General features: G+C 33.0%; 1 pseudogene; it reads right to left on the minus strand.

The window, feature by feature from the left end:
• Window positions 1-1,303: 1,303 nt before the first annotated feature.
• Window positions 1,304-1,956, minus strand: LOC100713302 (RNA-binding motif protein, X chromosome-like; annotated as a pseudogene).
• Between the last annotated feature and the right edge of the window lie 17,152 nt (window positions 1,957-19,108).

Below are 19,108 nucleotides of genomic sequence, written 5' to 3' on the forward strand. Positions count from 1 at the left end.
TTGCCATTTAATTTAATATCTAACCACCATCGAATCCATTCCATACTCAAGATATTTAGATTTTAGATTTATGAAAGATTTGGTGGTGTTTATATCAACTTATAATAAATGAAATTCACTATAACCTCAACTATCTGAACTCTTAAAATGATCTAATAACTGCACATGTTAGTGTCCTGAAATTATCACACTGTGAAGTCATTTACCATGTGATAGGTAAATTAGTTTTTCAGTCAAAGATATGTAAATCTTTACTTTGCAATTGTACTCTGATGAAAGCATTCAATTTGAAAAAAAAAGTAAGAAGCCTTTTTTCCCCTTCTGAGGGCAGTATTTGCATGGCTTTCATATGGTATACATGTTTGCATGGGAAATTTGACATTTATTTTACATTAGGATGGCTGACCTACAGCCTTTAGTTTCAATGTCTAAACCCTTATCTGTAGGACTCAAATTCTTAAAAGAAATCCTAGTATTTATTATTCTATAATTTCAGTTATTCAAACAATAAGTGTTAATGCAGAAACAGTATCTTAATCAAATACACATTGAAGCAAGACTGTCAAACTATGGTGCTTTTGAAATAAGACTTAGCTAAGTCTAAATGGAGATATAACCTTCAAATGATAAAAAAAGAAAAACAAGGAAAAACCACTTAAGTTTCCCCAGTCATTTGAATCTTTCTTATTTAATAAAATATTAGCTGCTGCAGTGAAATCATCCTATTATCTATCCAATTTAAGAGCCTAGAAGAACAGAATAAAATAAAATAGAAGACTGGATAGGTCAGGATAAAGAACAAGATATTAAAAAAAATTTTCTTTCCTATACAATACAATCTCTTTCTGCTTCACTTTTATCTAGTGACTTTAATTTCATTTAAAAAAATATATAAAACAATTATTTCAAATCTAATTAAATACAGTGATTGAAAAAAATTTACATTTGATAATTACTAATTTGTTTATTTAGTGTTATTTTTTAGACTGATTTTCTGAACTAGTTCAAATCTGGAATTCAGCATCAAAACATAATATAGCATTTTTGTAGACAATCGATGAATTTATCAAAATAGTCATATTGCTTTTTTTTTTTTTTTTTTTTTTTTTGGCTTTCAGGCTAAGGTAATTGCTGGGAGGACACATAGAAGGATAAAGAGAAATGTGCACTGGCTACCTCAGGTCAAGCTACGCTATGTATATCCTTGAACCAGCTTTTGTTTTTGTTCTTTTTGGTTTGGGCCAAACTTTTTATTTAGTATTCTATAGTTTTTTTTTTTTTTTAAACACACATTTAAATATTCCTACTGGGGGAGAAAAAGGGGAGGTTCTTGCAGATTCCCAATGTCAACAAGGTGAATTATGGCCAGAATTACCCATTTTTTTTGGGGGGGGGGCTTTACTGGGTGAATAGCACTTTCCTTACATGATCCACGAGTTCTTTCTCCCAATCCGCTGCTGCTGTGAGCTGGTCCTCATTGGGCTGATCTTTTAGGAGGAGCACGCCCACTTTGTGATGGTGGTCCCCTTTTCACTGGAAAGTGTCCTCTGGAAGGACTCATGTTAAAATTCATGGAGTAGCCACTGTCATCCATGTGCCCTCCGTGTGAGGGAGGTCCCCTCATTCCTCCACTTCCTCTTCTTCCTCCTCTAAGACCTCTGGGGAGGCCTCTGCTTCTTGCAGGTCGAAAGTGTTCCTCATCTACTACTTTCAAATGGTGGTTTGGTGACTTTTTCCACCTCGATGGCTTTTCCATCTAAGGAATTCCCATTCACGACACTGGGCTTTCAAAGGTAACCACAGCAAATCGTCTTGATTTATTGCTTTCTCTGTCTTTCATCAGGAGCACTTCCACTATCTGTCCAGATTTTCCAAATACTGCTTCCACCACTTTCTCATTTGTTTCTGTATTAACCCACTAATAAAGAGCTTTCCTGGGTGATCTGCTTCAACCATTTTTTTTCCCTTGGTGAGGCTGTGGAAGGGTGACGACAGTCAGAGGCTGTCTGCACAGCCCAGCACGAGTGACAGCTATTTGGTACAGGAAACAACTGAGATGATGCAGTTTTGTGCAACAAAGGAGAAAAAGGAGACAGCAAACTTTATACTACCCAGGAAGAAGGCTCAAACCAGTGTTTTTTTTTCCTTTAAAAACTTTGATTTTTCTATCTGTAATATATAAAAATAGGATTGAATTTTTATACTTTTAGTCAGGAATAAATTAGGTCATACCAATTGAGCATTTATCAAACTGAATTCTGTATGGTAAATATTAACAAATAACAGCTACTATGGCTAAAGCAAATGTATTTTAAATCAGACATGAGCATAGATGTCAAATAAAATTCGAATATGAAATATTAAGCATTTATTTTAAAAGTAAAAATGGATACATATAACTTACAGCAAATATAAATGGCTTGGTTAAAAGTAGGCGGTAGTCACAATATGTTATTCAGGTAGCTCATTTCACTGTCATTAAATAGAGAAATAACAAACTCCTGGTAACCTAGTGCCTCTAGGTAGACTGGTAAAGTTTTGAAATGAGTGACTTCTCAGCACAGGGTTGGAGAGAAAGGTCACTCGAGTGATAGAATTATGCATATTTTCTACAGATGCAAGATTCTGAAAATGTGATTTACAGAGTTTATAGGAAAAGCAGTCAAGGAAGAAAGAGCTAAAGATACGGATTGAGGTTTCAACAGAGGCATAGTTTAGCCAGGCCTATGGGTGTTGTGAGAGAAATTTTAAGGATGAATGTGGTAATATATATGAAACACTCTCTGTTCCCTGGAAGAAAGGTTCTATAAAAATATAACATATTGCTGATTCTTAGAATGAATGGTGAAGGTTGAAATATTTTCAGACATAGTGAAAGGGCACATTCACAATCCAGTGAGAGACGAAGGATATTGAAAATGGAATGTCAGGAACAAGAGAAGGAGAGAAAAATTTTAAGCTCAGAATACACACACGCACACACACACACACACACACACACAGTAGTTTTACACAGAACTATCTTCATTTGAGTTACTTTCATAGAATCTTTATTTATAAGTTAATTGTGCATAGAATTGAATAATTTAAGTACGTGAAGTTAAAATAACATAACGATTAGGAGTATCAAAGACTGACTTTGGGATAAACGTGTAAACAAACAATATTTTAAAAGTATAATAGAAAGAGTAAACAAGTGTTTCAATAAAAGCAGCTTTGCCAAAAAGTTCAGGGAACTGCTTTGAATGATAGAATTCTTCTAGAATTGCTCTAAAATGTTTTCATAATAGGTTCAATAATATCTTACAAAAGGATTTATCACACACTCCAACAGTGTAAACAGTTGGAGGAAATAAAAGGAAATCAGAGTGTGCCACCCACAGTGCTGAGTTCTTCAGGTCTCCTGATTGAATCAGAGGTGCTGTGTGGCGTTCCGGCTAATAGATTGCCTCTGAAACTGATCAAGCGCCCATCTAACAAACACTGCTGAAATGAGTCTATGTATCCTTAATGATATAAACCTAGAAATGTATCAATGCTCTGCTATGTTTTTATCAAGTAATATTATCAGTTATAATTTTATAATTAAATGGAATAGGGATCTGGTAATATCTCATGGTACGAGGAAGAAACTATAGAAACTAGATTTCCCAAAAGTTCACAAGGAACAATTCAAAACTATTGCATTATGGTTAAATTGAGATCATATTTTGTTATATGTCTGAAATATACTTGGGAAGATAATAATAGATTTTTCATTTGCAGGTCGTTTTCACATGCTTGTCCACAGAAACGTTATGAAAGAAGGAATTTTGTTTGGAGAGTTGTCAAGTTCTTGCATTACATCAATTTATCATACATTTAAGTAGAATAAAGAATGATCTGACTGTCCAACGCTGAGGGTTTGTGTGTGTGTATAGTATTTGCAGAGGGAAAGTAGTTTTGACTTTATTTATAGCCCTTTCTTTTTCCTTCTTGTTTCTCTTCCATTCAGTTTCCAAATCCTATTGGTGATTTTACTTTCAAAATACACACACCAGGTGAGAATGGTGGCTGATGTCTATCATCTGAGCTACTAGGGAGGCTGAGGCAGGATGATGGCAATTTCAAGACCAGCCTTAACTATTCAAAGTGGACCCATCACACACACACACACACACACACACACACACACACACACACACACACACAAAGAAAACAAAGAAACAACAAAACTAAATCCCAAAAACACTGGTAAAGCATCTCAGTTTTAGAGTGCTTAAAATGTAGGATTCAATCCCCACTATATTTAAAACAAAAGAAAATAAATCACCAAATCTTAAGTTACCCATCTCTGTCCCTGCCTTGGGCCAAAAACCTTCACTAGATTTCTAGTTGTTTCAGAACCATCTCTCTGGTTTTTAAACTCTAGCTGTTCCCTCCACAGACCGTTCTCAACATGGCAGCTTGTTAGATCCCGTCACTCTTCCACTCTCCACTCAACCTCCCAGTGGCTTTTCTTCGTACTCCATGAGGCCTGAGCCTTCCTAGATAACTTCTAGAGGACTGTGTCACCTTTCTGAGACACGCCTTTCGCCTGTGTTTTTACTCATTCCACTCCAGCCACATTGGTCTCCTTGTGGCTTTTGCTTTTCAGCAATGGCTGACAATATTGCAGCCTCTCCTCCCTGATTATCTTTATTACTTTTGCAGCTTTCTCTTATTCATAACGCATAACAACATTGCCATGTGATCTGCTGTGCCATATCATTTTATTTCTCTAGTTTCTCCTCTTTAAAGTCCAGATAAATTAGTTTTTTGTGTCCTTCTTTGTTGTAGTACCTACGGCAGTATGTAGCATGTAGAGGTATTTACCATATGCCTGAATGTATGGATGAATGACGTCATTCCCTGAGGCCTGCTAGTGCAATGACACCTTAATAATGCATTGTCTTGAAGTAATAAAAATGCACGGTAGATAGTACTTAGTGGAAGAAGAATTTTAGCAAAAAAGGATGGAATAAAGAGACTGAAAAACCCATGAATGTGCACAAAATAATTAAAAATGATTTTGATCTGATTTTCTTGAAAATACATTTTATTTTTAAGAATTAGGAAGCTGGTTCATGGTGATGCAAGCTTGTACTCTCAGCACTCTGGCCTGTGAGGCAGGAAGGCTACAAGTTCCATTCTCCCATTCCAGCCTTGGCAGCTCGGTAGTTTAGGGAGACCCCACCTGAAAATAAAATGTAAAAAAGTGTTGGGGATGCTGGACACTGAAAAATTCCTAGCATGATCCCAGCACACCCTACCCTCCTGTAAGAAATGCTTCATCTTCGTTGAATTTAACCTTTTGATAAATGAAAATACCTCAAACTTGACACTCTAAGACCAAATATTTAATCTTTTTGAACAACAAAATTGATTTTATAATTTGTAATCTTCCTGTGAGAGGAAAAAATATAGTTACTGCAGTCTCTTAAAACTGTTAACTTCAGTATTTGAGCCATGTATTTTAAATAATCAAGTTCTTAGGTAAGTTGACCAAAACTTTAACTTAAACATTTGTTTCTAAATAAACTTGTAATGTGGAAGCTAGTAGAGCCATTAATGAAAAATCCTGCCTTCTTTTATGAGTTAAATAAACCAATCTGCTCATTTTTGCCAATAGATGTCAGTGGTTGACCATATTAGTGAAATGGTTGCAGATACAATTGTTTTATGTTACCGTTAAAATGCTAATCTCTAAAATAGTCTCTCCTTTTTTAAATGATCCTTTTATTATTTCACCTTGAGAAGTAATATTTAGTATGACATGATGGAGGTGACAATAGGAAATGTTATTAGATTTTCTAATTTACTGAAACTATTAAAATATTTAAAAGCTATAGGAAGTATTCAAAAATTTAAATGAACTTTAAAAGTAGTTGTTGTATTCATATGTGTTTGTGGAAAAAAACACACACACTAGAAACAATCCAAGTATTCATTTGCAATAAAGAGGATAAATTAATTGTGTAGTACATGTATAAAATGTTCTATAGTAATAATGAATAATGAAAAGTCTCACTAGATACAATAACAGAGATACATCTCATAAACATATGAAAACTAATCTCAAATAAATTTGTATAATATAATTGCATTTCTATAACATTAAGAAATTTGTAGAACCATACATAATATGTAGAGGGGTAATGACTGAAATGTGCCATGAAGGAGGCCTTGCAGAAAGAAGACAATTTTTTTCATGGCCTGGGTGGTTTTACATAGAGATGTGTACTTTATTTTTGAAAAATTAGATTTTTATACTTTTCTGTACATACGCTTATACTGTAAGAAATGTTTACTGAAATTAAATTGATTGCTCTTTTCATAACTGGTATAATTCTATTGCTCCATAAAATTGCTTTAGTGTACATATTTGTCTTTGAGATGTTTCACAAGGTTAATAATGGCTTTCCGTGTTTGTTTACCTTTATATCTTTAACGAGTGTCTGTAGTATTGTGTGTGCGAGCAGACAGGACTCCAGTGATAAACAGAGAGGTTAAATAGTTATATTTGAGATCCTGTACTAACTAAAGTCATGTAAATGAAAAGTTGTCACTCAGAAGTCTCTTGAAAAAAATCATTATAAGAGAAATATAACAAAATACAAGATTTTTTGGTTTGTTTTGCTTTCGCTTGAAAACATAGGATGAAAATAAGGATAAAAGTCTTATATGCTGCTTATAAAGTATATAAGAAGAAGAAACACTTTTCATTAGCTCTGAATTCTGATGATATGTTTTAGGAATTTTAATGTAATTGTCATTATATAATATAATGATTGGGATTTATAGCTCTTTTAATTTTATCATATAAATATACAAGTTAAATCAGAATTCACATTACCTATTTATTTGCATGCTTCATAACAATATTGATTATTCAAATTTTATTTTAATTCACAGATAATTGGGTATTGAAATGGTACACAAGGTGATTTATATATATATATATAATATACATTATGGATGAATAAATCAAGCTAATGGACATATCTTTCATCTCACACTCTTTTTGTGGTGATAACACAAAATCTAGTCTCAGTAGTTTTGAAGTATATATCACTATTAACTACGATCACCATACTGTGAGATAGATCTAAAAAGCTCCTTAATGATAACCTATTAAAATATTGCCTCTTGACTAACATCTCCCCAAGAACTCCAGTCCCCATCACACACACACACACACACACACACGCGCGCATGCTTGCACACACACACACACGTGCGCGCATGCTTGCACACACACACACACACACACACACACACACACACACACACAGAGCTTCTGAGTAACCTCCATTCTATTCCACACTCCCACTTCTATAACTTTGACTTTTTTACGTTCTACGTATGAATGAAATCATACAGTGTTTATTTTTCTGATTTAGGCTGATTTCACTTGCTGTAATATCTTTCAGATTCTTCTACCTTTTCACAAGTGACAAAATTTTCTTCTTTGTTAAGAGTGAATAATATTCCATCATGTATATGTACCATATATTTGTTATCCAGGGGGTACTGTGTTTGAGTTCATATCTTGGATGTTGTGAATAATACTTTAAGGAACACAAACGTGCAGATATCTTATTGACATATTGCTACGAGTTCTCTTGGACATATATTAAGATTGGAATTGCTTTGCACTCTAGTTTTTAAAAATTGGAAAGAATTTTTTTTCTTTGGCTGAAGTTTGATTTGCAAAAAAGGCAGTATGAACTTTGACTTATGTCTTTCTCTCAAAACGTGCAGTTGACTAAAAAATCCTTTCCTCTTTAACTTGATATTTCTTGACATTTCCATCACTTCATTCCTAAACTGTCAATGTCTCTTATCCTAGATTTTTCCACTTCTTATCTCAAAATAAACTTTCCATCTCTCATTACTATCTCCTCATTTTATTCTCATTACAGTTGTTAGAATTATCAAGTAAAGCTTACACTTTCTATTGTACTTTTCTTATTCATTAATTTATTTTTCTTTCAATTGAAGAAATCCCATTAGCATTTCTTATAGGATGGATACGGTGGAGGCATAGTCTCAACCCTTATTTTTCTGGGAATGAATTATATTTTTTTTATCCTAAAGGATAGCTTGCTGGAAATAGGTATTTTTGATTGACATTTTTCTTTAATAGTATGAAAATCTCATGTCACTCTCTACTGGTCTATAAGGATTTTGCTGAGAAGGCAGCAGTCAGGAAAAGTAGGATTCTTATGTGTTACTTTCTCTTGCTGCTTTGAGAATCTTTAACATTTGGGGGAGCTTCATTCTAATATGTCTTGGGTAGACATGGTTGACTTCAGTCTGATGATGATATTTGACTTCTATATCTGGATTTTTAGATCTTTCTCTAAATTTGAAAAAAAAAACCTTGTGATTATTTATTTGAGTAAGCTGTATGTCCTTTTGGCAATCTTCACCCCAAAACCCAGTAACCCAAATATTTGTTCTTTTAATGATTTTCCAAAGCTCCTGTTCTCTTTTTTCTTATTTGTTTTTCTTCTTTACTGTGCATTTTAAAATAGCTTATTTGTAAGCTAATTCTTCTCTTCTGTTTGATCAATGCTTTCAATCATGATTTCAGTTTCACTTAAGGTATTTTTCAGCTCTGGGCTTTCTATTTTCAATTCCTTCTACCTTTCTGTTAGTGTTTTTTCTTTCTTAGACAAATGCATTGTTCCTCTGTGTTCTGTTGAGGGTTGTTGAATTTCCTTTTAATACATATTTTAAATTTTATAGCTAGGACTCTGTTTTATGGTTGGTTTTAGGTACCTGGTTTTACATACTGTGTGAGGTCCTGGTTCTTGAAAGTTTTTGATGCTTATTAGTGTATGCTATCATTTGGTATTTAAGAATGAGGTATTTATTTCAGTCTTCTTAATATATTTTTGTGTTTGTCTTTCCCCAGTGTGAAGCAGCACATTCATTTGAATCTGTAATCTCTTCTATTTTGTTCTAAATGGTGCCTCAAATCAGGGTTTGCAATGAGTCCACTCTTGGAACATTAGCTGTTTCAATACCAGAGAGTCATTCAAGTTCAAGTTTGCTCCAAATCTGTTGTTGGTTTGTTATTCACTATGAATTGGAGGAGCATTTAGAAGGCGTAACTTTAGTCCCTAAAAGCTATTCCTTGGGTCTAGGGTAGGAGTAGGTAATTCATTCATAATCACTGATGGGATCCCACAATACAAAATTTGTTGTATCTGGAAGGAAACACAACAGCTGGATCAGTCCAAGTTCCTATGCCAAACATGTAACAAATAATGCTCGACACTGTGTCTCAACCTGAGTTCATAGCCCATGGAGACAAGCACAGCACTGGGTAGGACCACAGCTTACACTCTAATGTACTACCATTGTTTAAGGTGGACTTGTGGCCCAGAACTGCTGCAACCAATTTTGCAGTGAGATTCAGGATAAAGTCTTGTGCTTAGTCTCTTCTTGCAGCCCCAGCTGGTTGGTCTACATTATACTTCCCAAGGTTTAGGTAGTGTTGGTGAAGGCAATTCCTTGATCACCAAGCCTGATGCTAAGGTAGATGATGCTTGAGTTTCACAATCACAAGTCTCAGTGGTGTACCTAGTCCCATGCTACAGCTGGCAGTCATACATGTTGAAATATGACTCCATCCCAACAGGTTTCAGGTTTCATCTTAGTTACAGGACCCACCTATAATTTCCACCCATAATAAGCAAGGCTTGGGGACAATTATGTTTTCTGAGTCTGGGGAACAAGTTACAGAAAGAGTTTGTTGGTTGTTAAACCTCATGCTAAAGTGTGTCATGTTTGAGCCTCAGCCACAAGGACCTGATCAGTTTTGGTGGGGTGGTATGCCCCAGGCCTGTTCCAAGGCTGGCCATCACACAGATCAAGCCTTTAGTCTTTCCCACTAGTACACAGGTGTTTACTTGATACTACAGATACTTGATCTGTAAGGTCTAGGCTAAGTTTAGGGTCCCTTTGTTTCTGGACTGAGTCTCTCTGTGGTGTATCTGACACTGAGCTCTAAGTCAAAGCCCTGTGTTAATTTGTCTGTCTTGTTCCACAGCTGTTTGACTCTTGATCCCTCTCCTCTGTGCTGTTCAAAGCAGAATAGAAGGTGGCAGTCCCTTAGTCACATAGCTAATGCAGTTGCATCTGCTCAATTCACTGGTATATGCCTGGAGGCAGATGTTATGGAATCCTTTTGCCTGGTACCAAAAGTCTGAAACTAAACTTAATTTCTTCTTCCTTTTCAAGTGGGAAACATCTCTCTTCATGCTGATAAAATTGGAGGAGGAATGATGCAGGGAACATGTTTCCTTCTTGCTTTCTTCAATGACTGTTATTATTATATTAAAATCAGTCTCTATGGACTCTACATAGCTTGCTTAGCACTTGTGAAAATAGTTTAGCACAGTGCTAGTTGTTCAAATTGATGTGTCTGTGGGGAGAATACTGATGGAGGTTCCTACTCAGCTATCATCTTGCTCCGTCTGTGATTCTTCACTTTTAATTTCCTGTAGATACCTGAGTTTTATCACAAAATGCAACTGAAATAGCCAAATTCTCTGGAGAGGAATAATTCTGTGAGCACTGTGCAAAGATAGCCTTATTCTTCCTTTTCAGTGATATTCTGAAAAGAAGTATTAATTCCACAAATATCTATAGGTTGTTTTATCTCATGTGCTATGTAAAAATAAAGAAACAATAATAGAAACTTCTCTATGGAAAAATATTTAAAAAATGAGATTCCAATGGTTCTTTATTCTTTGCTCATTTTGTTCCTTAATGACATTTACTCAATATCATCCACATTTTCTGGATTGTATTCAGTTTATCTTTTTTGTTTGTTTTTAACATAACATTTGTTTAAGACATACATAAAAAATATGGGGAAAGCTATGGTCACACAATTTAAGTTTAGCCCCAAATCATACCATCCATCTATTTTCATTTGTTAACTTTTCAAGCATGATTGTAAATGAATCATTTCTTTCACCTGTAGTTTGAGGTCTTCAAGAAGGGAGCTCAGGCCATTTCTCCTGAGCTATCTTTTGTAAGGAGCTTAAATATTGTTGATAAAGATTTTCTCAACATGACAGGTAATACCATAGCTAAATAGATACATACTTTATGTATTATAGAGACCAAAAATCTTAGTGAGTGCTCCTTTCAAATATTTTACTATTATGGTGTGATAGCATTATTTAAAAGAATGTTCTAAGTTTATAAGAATTTGGAAGAAAAAAGTGAATATTTAAAAACCTCTTCAAATTTAAAATTGTTATAACAATTGATCCCAGAGAAATTGAATTTATATTTACTTTTCCAGTTTACTACACTCAAGTGGTACAATGCAATTATAGAAGTCTTAAATTGAGTTTGTAGGGAACAAAGCCACTCAGCAAGCAAGCCTAGCCATGCATGGGCTGCAACCAGCCTGGGAATAGACCCCAGCTCCTTTCAGCATATGCACTGGCAAACGAGAAGTACCAATCTGCACCCTCCCCTGCCCTAAGCCCTGTAGGGGACAGCTGATCAAGAGACAGGCTGTGATGATAGCTATGGAGGTGAAATGCAATTGGATGTCTGTGGTGCTGTGGTGCTGTGGGGTTTCACTGACACTGCAGGTCTCTGGCCAGTCATCCAATCATAGGTCCAGAGGATAGTGGTATGCAGTGTGTCATCTGGGGGATCTCCTTCTGAGGGTTGTTGATTCCTTATGGTCTTGTTTTGAACTCTCACATCATTTCCATTGTTTGTTGGGTTGGGTTTAATTCTCTTTTGTTTTGTTTGATTATGTTAAATCCAATGGCAGGAGCAGCTGTTTCAAAGAGAGCAAGATATACTACGATAGCAATTTTTGATTTACTATTGGCTTGTTTTGAAATCCTTTATTGCATTCATTGTTTTGTTCTTATTGTTTCTGTTCTGTCTGAGTTTTACTATGTCTGAAGTTGTCAGCAGCTATTTTGAAGACATCAAAAGGCATTATACTAACTATTGTTGATTTTGTTATGTTTTGAAGTCCTGTATCTCTTACACTGGGTTGTTTTGATTGGTTTTACTGTTTTATCCTCTTTAAAATAAAAGTTTAAAAAATAAATTGTTCATAATTATGTATAATTGCATAAATGCAAAGATGGGATTATATGTAGTATACATGAATTATAGGTACATGCACACATGTATATAATCACAAAACCTGAAATTTGTTATATATTACATAGATATATAAATATTAAATATAAAACTTAACATACACTATATACAGACATGTGTTTGCTTATAGATATGAAAAGTAGAAGTAAAGAGGATTATTAGAAGTAAAGAGGATTCTATTTTAAAATTTCATTTTCTTATTCTCTAGGTTTGTATAATGTTTCTCTGAAGGTTTCTTATGCAATAAAATGAAAATAATGGTTTATATACAAAAATCTTTTTGTTTCTTTGAACTTAGTCCTTGGGAAACATTCTGAAACTTAATCAACTTGAATGTTGCTAGAAGAAAAGTAAAGATAAATTAGTGGCCAAGACCCTCTCATACAAAGTATGTTTTTTAGAGTTCTCTGAAATTTGAGTTGGTGGGCTTGTCACTGGCACAAAGCAGTTGAGAGGCCAAATAGAAGAGACATCCTTAAAACTATTGAAGACGTAAACTAAAAATAATAAGCAGTATAAAAGTACTGCTTTTAGCATAGACTATTTTTTAGAAGAAAATTTAATATACGGGAACTTCTTGGCGTTTAAATGGTAAGATAAATGTTTGACATGTCATGTCCATCCAAATTACATTGAAAAGGAAAGTTGATTTTGGACTTTAGTTTATGCACTGAAACATTTGGAAGTTATCAAAACTATTTGGAAGTTTCCTTACAGTACCAAAGTTATGTTCCACATTCCAAAAATATTTCAGTATCAGAAATTTGAAATAAATTAACAAATGCCTACTATAGCTTATTGATGTTCTATTCATGCTGCTAAAATCCAAGACAAAGCACAGCAAAAAACAAAAAAAAACAAAAAAAAACAAAAAAACCTCTGACTCAAAACCACCCTGACTTCTTCATAAAAAAGCTTATAATCTAGAGGTATATATATATATATATATATATATATATATATATATATATATATATAAATCTCTTCAGGAAGAAAGTGAATGTTAAAAGAAAGCTTAAATTTGCATGGGTACCCATCCGGCTCTCCTCTCGGTTGCACGGGTTTGCATCAGAGATGCAGCTCTGCCACTTAATTTCTGTGGAAATGTGGACAACTGAATTTCACTTCTTTCTACCGTTAAAGAATAACAATAATATATTTCCATTGATAAATTTAGTGAAACTAAAAAGATCTTTAACATATGGAAACCTCTAGTGTGGGATGTAAAACCTGTGTGCCTGCACATAGTCCCAAATTGTTACTTCTGTACTTGATTCAGTCTCATTAGTTCAAACTTTTTTTTTTTTTTTTAGTTCAAAGTTTGGTCCATTTATTATAAGGGTTAAAGCGGTCAAAGATATATCGTCACATATTATCAAGGAGATGAGGATAATTATATTGGGCTATTAATTTTATTCAAAGTTCTATATTTCTAGATTTTTTTTCTCAACAACTCATAGCCATTTAGAAAACCACAGGACTCTTTACAAGGAACACAATGGTTAAGAATTTCTCAGAAGAAGCCCCAGATTACTGGGAAAACTCATAATATATTGTTACACTGTGGGAGAGTAAGCGATATGCATTATCATTTCTAAAGGACTCTTTTTTAAGGAAATTTAATAATTATTAGCAACAAAAATTTTAAAATGGCTACAAAGCATACTTTTTTTAACTCATTAGAGAATTTAATTAGACATTTTACCCTTCCATTGAAGGATAGATTCTTAGAAATTTCCAGATAGTATTAACTTAGTTGGGTTAATATTATCATTAAATACTTTTTATCATTAAATATTTTTGAGGTATTATCTTTCTAATAGAATATTAAGAAAGGACTAAATTATATTAAAAAATCAAATTTTAATTTCCAATCACATTCTTTAACTTTTTTCATTTTGTCTCCAAACACTGAATAGAAAGTGTAACAGTATTATTGACAATGGTGATTACTCAAAAGGATTGTCACTTATGAACTTTTAATACTAGTAATAGCTTTAATAAAGTCAGAGTCATATTTCATTAAACTCACTGTTTGTCCTGACACTGTGACCCAAGAAGTAATTTTGAAAGTATTTTTCTAAATCACAAACAACGTGCTCCAAAAGTTAACTATAGTTCTCCAAATACTTAAAATTCTTTAAGATAGTCCATTATAAGCATATTGTTTATTATTTGTAAAGTTTATGATATAATCTGTTTTTTTTCCAGTTTTCAAATGAGTATGTCACCACATTTCTCTTCTTCCTGTAAAGTACCTTTATTATTTCCTATTTTTTCCCTTTCAAGTTTATTCCTATTTCTTATATTTCAGTTGTTCAGTTTAAAATGGTATGTTAAAGGTAAAATTAAATTTTGTCTCTCCTTGTTCATGGCATTACAAATCTTTTTAGCTGAATATAGTGATATATTTACAGTTCACACTACAGTTACTTCTACTTTTTCCCTAGTAAAAATCAATAGCTTTGAAGTTCACAATATGTAACTATTATTCAGATTATTTTTCTCTCAGATTCTAAGTGCACTCACGTTTATCAGCTAAAGCTCTTCCAAAAGCTCAGTTTCTTTTTCAAAGTCAGTTTGTGTAGCAGACTCTGAAACTTGTGTTATGGAAACCCTAATCCTTCTTTTCTATTTTGTTGATGAAATTCCTGAGATTTAGCCAATCCTTTTCCCAGCTGTCTTCACAATGACCTGCAACCATGAGACAGATATACAAATTAATGTTAATAAATCCTAGATCATAATTTTATGAGATAACTGTTTAACCTTCAATTCTCTTACTTCTTCTGGCTGAACTGTGGATGTGACAAAGCCCAGGACAAGAGGAAAGCTAATGAAATTTCAGGATGTTGTACGGTGGGTTTGGAACTGGTTACCACTCTCTGGATGGGTGAGAGATAAATGCTTTGTGTTGGTTGAGATTGAATTTGGCAAATTTTTAATAGAGAAACAGTCTTAAGAACCGATTAGTGAATGATATTAAAGTGAAATTTCATTTCAAATTCTTGTAGACTACTCTAAGATGCCATAGGTTTCCACATTCTTGGTAATTTCTGCCTTCAGAGTCATCTTTAATCTTTTAATCTCCCTTTCAAATAGTTAAGAATTATGCATTGAAAGCCAGGTGAGGACACACCACTGAAAGATATTTTGTGGAAACACTTAATTCCTCTGTAGAAGAAAGAAAGGATTTGTTATTCTAAGAAAATCTACATACTCATATTTCTTGGTGTTACTGCTGTTTCCCAAGGGTTATTGAATCAGTTTATTAATGAAAAATGCAAATATAATTGATTAAAAATGCAAACTAGTGAGAAATAACAATATTTTTATATACATAAATTTTAAGAATACATAGGAATGAGCCAATGTGAGTAGGGAATAATTTTAAATGCTGTCCAGAGAGATGGAACATTAATATTTTGTGTTTTTATCATATTTTGAGAGATAATATATGTTTGGATTTAAAATGTATTATATGTTACATATTATTTTGTCTTTGTAAGCAAGTTTGGAGGGATAAATACTTTATTGCTTATATAATTTGATTCCACTGCTTTTAAAATCATATTAGTGACAACTTCTTGTGTTTACCTTCCTTTCATTTTCACACTGTCATTCAATCTAGAGAGGCATCTTGGAGGCCAGTGTCTGTGGTGATCAGTAATCTTTCCTCAAAACATGTAGAATTGACAAGTGAATGAATTAACATGAGAAATGCACATTTTATTTGTTGTGATGATTATTTAGAGAAGATTAACCAAGCTTTTATTTGATTTCTGTGTAGTAAATTGCTCCACTTTAGGTAACATGGAGGAATTGAAAGTGAATAAGCAAAATTGCTTCAAGGATTTTTATCTTACTGAGGAACAAGAAGTGTATCTACAACCAAAATAAAAGGATGAAAGCAAAGTATTCCATAATAAGTACATTGTATGTCCAGAGGAACAACCTCCTGGGACCAGGACAAGCGTCACTAAAGAGGTGACTTTTGAGATATCTTAAAACATGGAAAATTGGCTAATGAGGAAAGAGAAAGAAGTGTAGTGTATTCTATAAGTGAATGTATGGATCTGAATAACTGGGAACATCATTCTTTTGGGCCCAAGAACAGTGAATGGAAAACAGCGAGAAACATGATGGCACAGTTAGATCATCAAACTGTAAATTTCTTTAAATATAAGCCTGCAATTGCATGTTTTCCTTTGGTGTTGGAAAGTTGCTATAGATTTTGAATAGAAATGTGACAAGAGAATGATTGTATTTCATTAAGAAAAGGTGGGATCTGTATGTAAAATGGATCAAGGATGAGACAGTGGAAAGGAAGTGAAGATATCTATTATGGTAGTCTTGTGGGGCAGATTTTGTTAGTACAGTTGGTGTCAGAGTAAGGGATCTACAGAAAACTAATACAGAAGAGTAACATTATTTATGTGCATGGAAAAGGGAGAGACAATGATGAGTTTAATATTTCAAACTTCTATATCTAGACAAGCATATATAAAGTTTATATAAGAATATGATCCTGTAGGAGCAGTATAAACTATGAAAAACTAAATATAAAAGATAAGAAGAAATGGGTCTTTGAAAAGAAATGAAAAGATTGTATAAACATGGACTGAAGAACATAAGTAATATTTTAAGTTAGTATAAAAAATATCCTAGAAGTTTTAACTTTCTGTAGTATAACATTAGTCCTTGACAAAAGTGTCAAATTTGCTGGTGATGACTCTATTTTTTTCTCTGCCTTGAGTCCTTTTCACTTGTCTTGTCTTGACCAGATACTGTCAGTCTTCTGGACAAGAGAGGTTGCATCAGTACTGTTCATTTTTTGGATCTTTCTCTTGATACATTTAAAGGTCTCAGTCTTCTCCAACTCAACAGCATTTCTTGGTCAATATTTCAAGTTGAAATTAAATATAGTATGAGCCAATTTATATTTATATTAATAATAGAGACTGATGGATGGATTTTTTTCTCTCCTATCGTAGAACTTTTATGTAGCCCTTCACGTATGTTAAATCTTTAATTATAACTTTATTGTTAACTCATCATAAAGATTACATGAGACTAGTTTGGGAATTGATAAAACATAGAGATGAGAAAAGCGTCGTAGATGATTATGTTTGCAATACCCAATCCTCAAATTTTGGCTATGTACTGTTTCTCTAGTTTACCAAATAGTTGCTTATTCCGCTTAGATTAGGAAATTGAAATTATTGGCTTCATTAAATATATTATTTTGGCATCACATCCATTTAATACAAATATTGAATCACATTATGCAGACATCACAATAAATGTGTCTCTCACATGACATTTTGGAAGCTTCGTGCCAGTTCTCTCATAAATAAAGCTGAAGAAATATATGCATCCTACTTGTGTTCTAAAGTTGTTAAGTAATTTGGATGAAAAAGCAAGTGTGATTTGTGAATCATAAAGTGCTATAAAATATGTAACATTATTGTTTGTACTTATATGCAGAATATTGTTATATGTGAAGACTCTGGAATAATTTTCTGGTATGACCTTCAATACGTTAAATTTCAGAATCTTATTCTTAGTTTGCTGGTGACTACAGAGGATGTACCTAGATGGTATAAATTCCCAAATCCCATCCTGCAGACTAGTTATTTGCTAAAATGTGTTCATTATCATAGAACAAAGAATATTAGAAATGAAACAAGATAGAGAAGGCCAAGAATTCCACGTAGTATATTTTACAGCAGCTATCTAACTGAAAAGCCTCAACTACAGATGCTAATTGGTCTTTTCAATGAATTATTAAAATAAAAGTAATGAATATTCAGATATGTTGCAATCAATTGTTCAGTAAACTATTGTTGAGAGAATCTCTAAATCCTAAGTGGATAATAATGGAAAAGCTTAAAATATGTAAAAAGATTTCAATATTCTTTTATGTCAGTACCAACTCTTGAAAATATGTTAGCAAATTTCTATGTTTTTCTATGTGTGTATGAGAAGGAAATATTGTTTATGATGAGTCTCTAAGCAGTAAATACATGCCACAAGTTATATGTAGCTTATTATATACAACTAAGGTTGTACGTATTTATGTTATTTTATGCACTTTCATAGTTTAAGAAATATATTTCTTTTCATGTAATTTCTTTAGGCATTGTGATTAATAGTCTAGAAATCATACCTGGTTAACTATATAGCAGGTCCAAGACTAAGGTGAAGCCTGTAGGGTATTCTGAGCTGCAGACACTAGCCCCACTTTTTAGTAACTAAGATGAATAATTTTTAATGAAACATTAAAATTGAAATTAATGTTAAAATCAGATTGAACAAAATCTAGTTTTATGTAAATAAATGATCAGGATTACTGATTTTTACTTTCGTCTCAGTTGATAGCATGGTTCAGCATAATATTGTTACTGAAATATTTTAGTCTCTGAAGCTATAAACTTCTGAATTATCTTTTCTGAATTTTTTTCAAACTCAACTATTACATTACACATTTATTATCTACACTGATCAAATATTTTAATACAATTTAACTACTTGCTTAATTTTTTAAAAATTCTATAATTTTTTAATAATATCTGATACATTGGTTGGATTTCTCTATAAAATCTGACCAATAAGAGAACCGTGTCCTAAATTCAGTAAGCATGTATGTTATTCAACAGTAGAAGTAACAAGAAGATACTCAGCATTGATGGAACCTACTTTATTTTTATGATTTAAAACATAATGGATTTTTCTTCTATGAACATAGCTATCAAAATAAATTTTATTTCATAGACATCAAAATCAATCAACAGTATATTCTACACCATGCATAAAAGTAATAGGGCATTGTTTGTACCACACCAAAAATGTGAATCTAAAATTCAAATGTATTTATATACTTGTAATAATTTTAAAAAATTTTCTGATTCTCAGTCTTTAACTACAATTC

This window comes from Cavia porcellus, unplaced genomic scaffold (assembly GCF_034190915.1).
Source record: "Cavia porcellus strain 051 isolate PalLab524CR breed Dunkin Hartley unplaced genomic scaffold, mCavPor4.1 scaffold_29, whole genome shotgun sequence".
Taxonomy (NCBI): domain Eukaryota; kingdom Metazoa; phylum Chordata; class Mammalia; order Rodentia; family Caviidae; genus Cavia; species Cavia porcellus.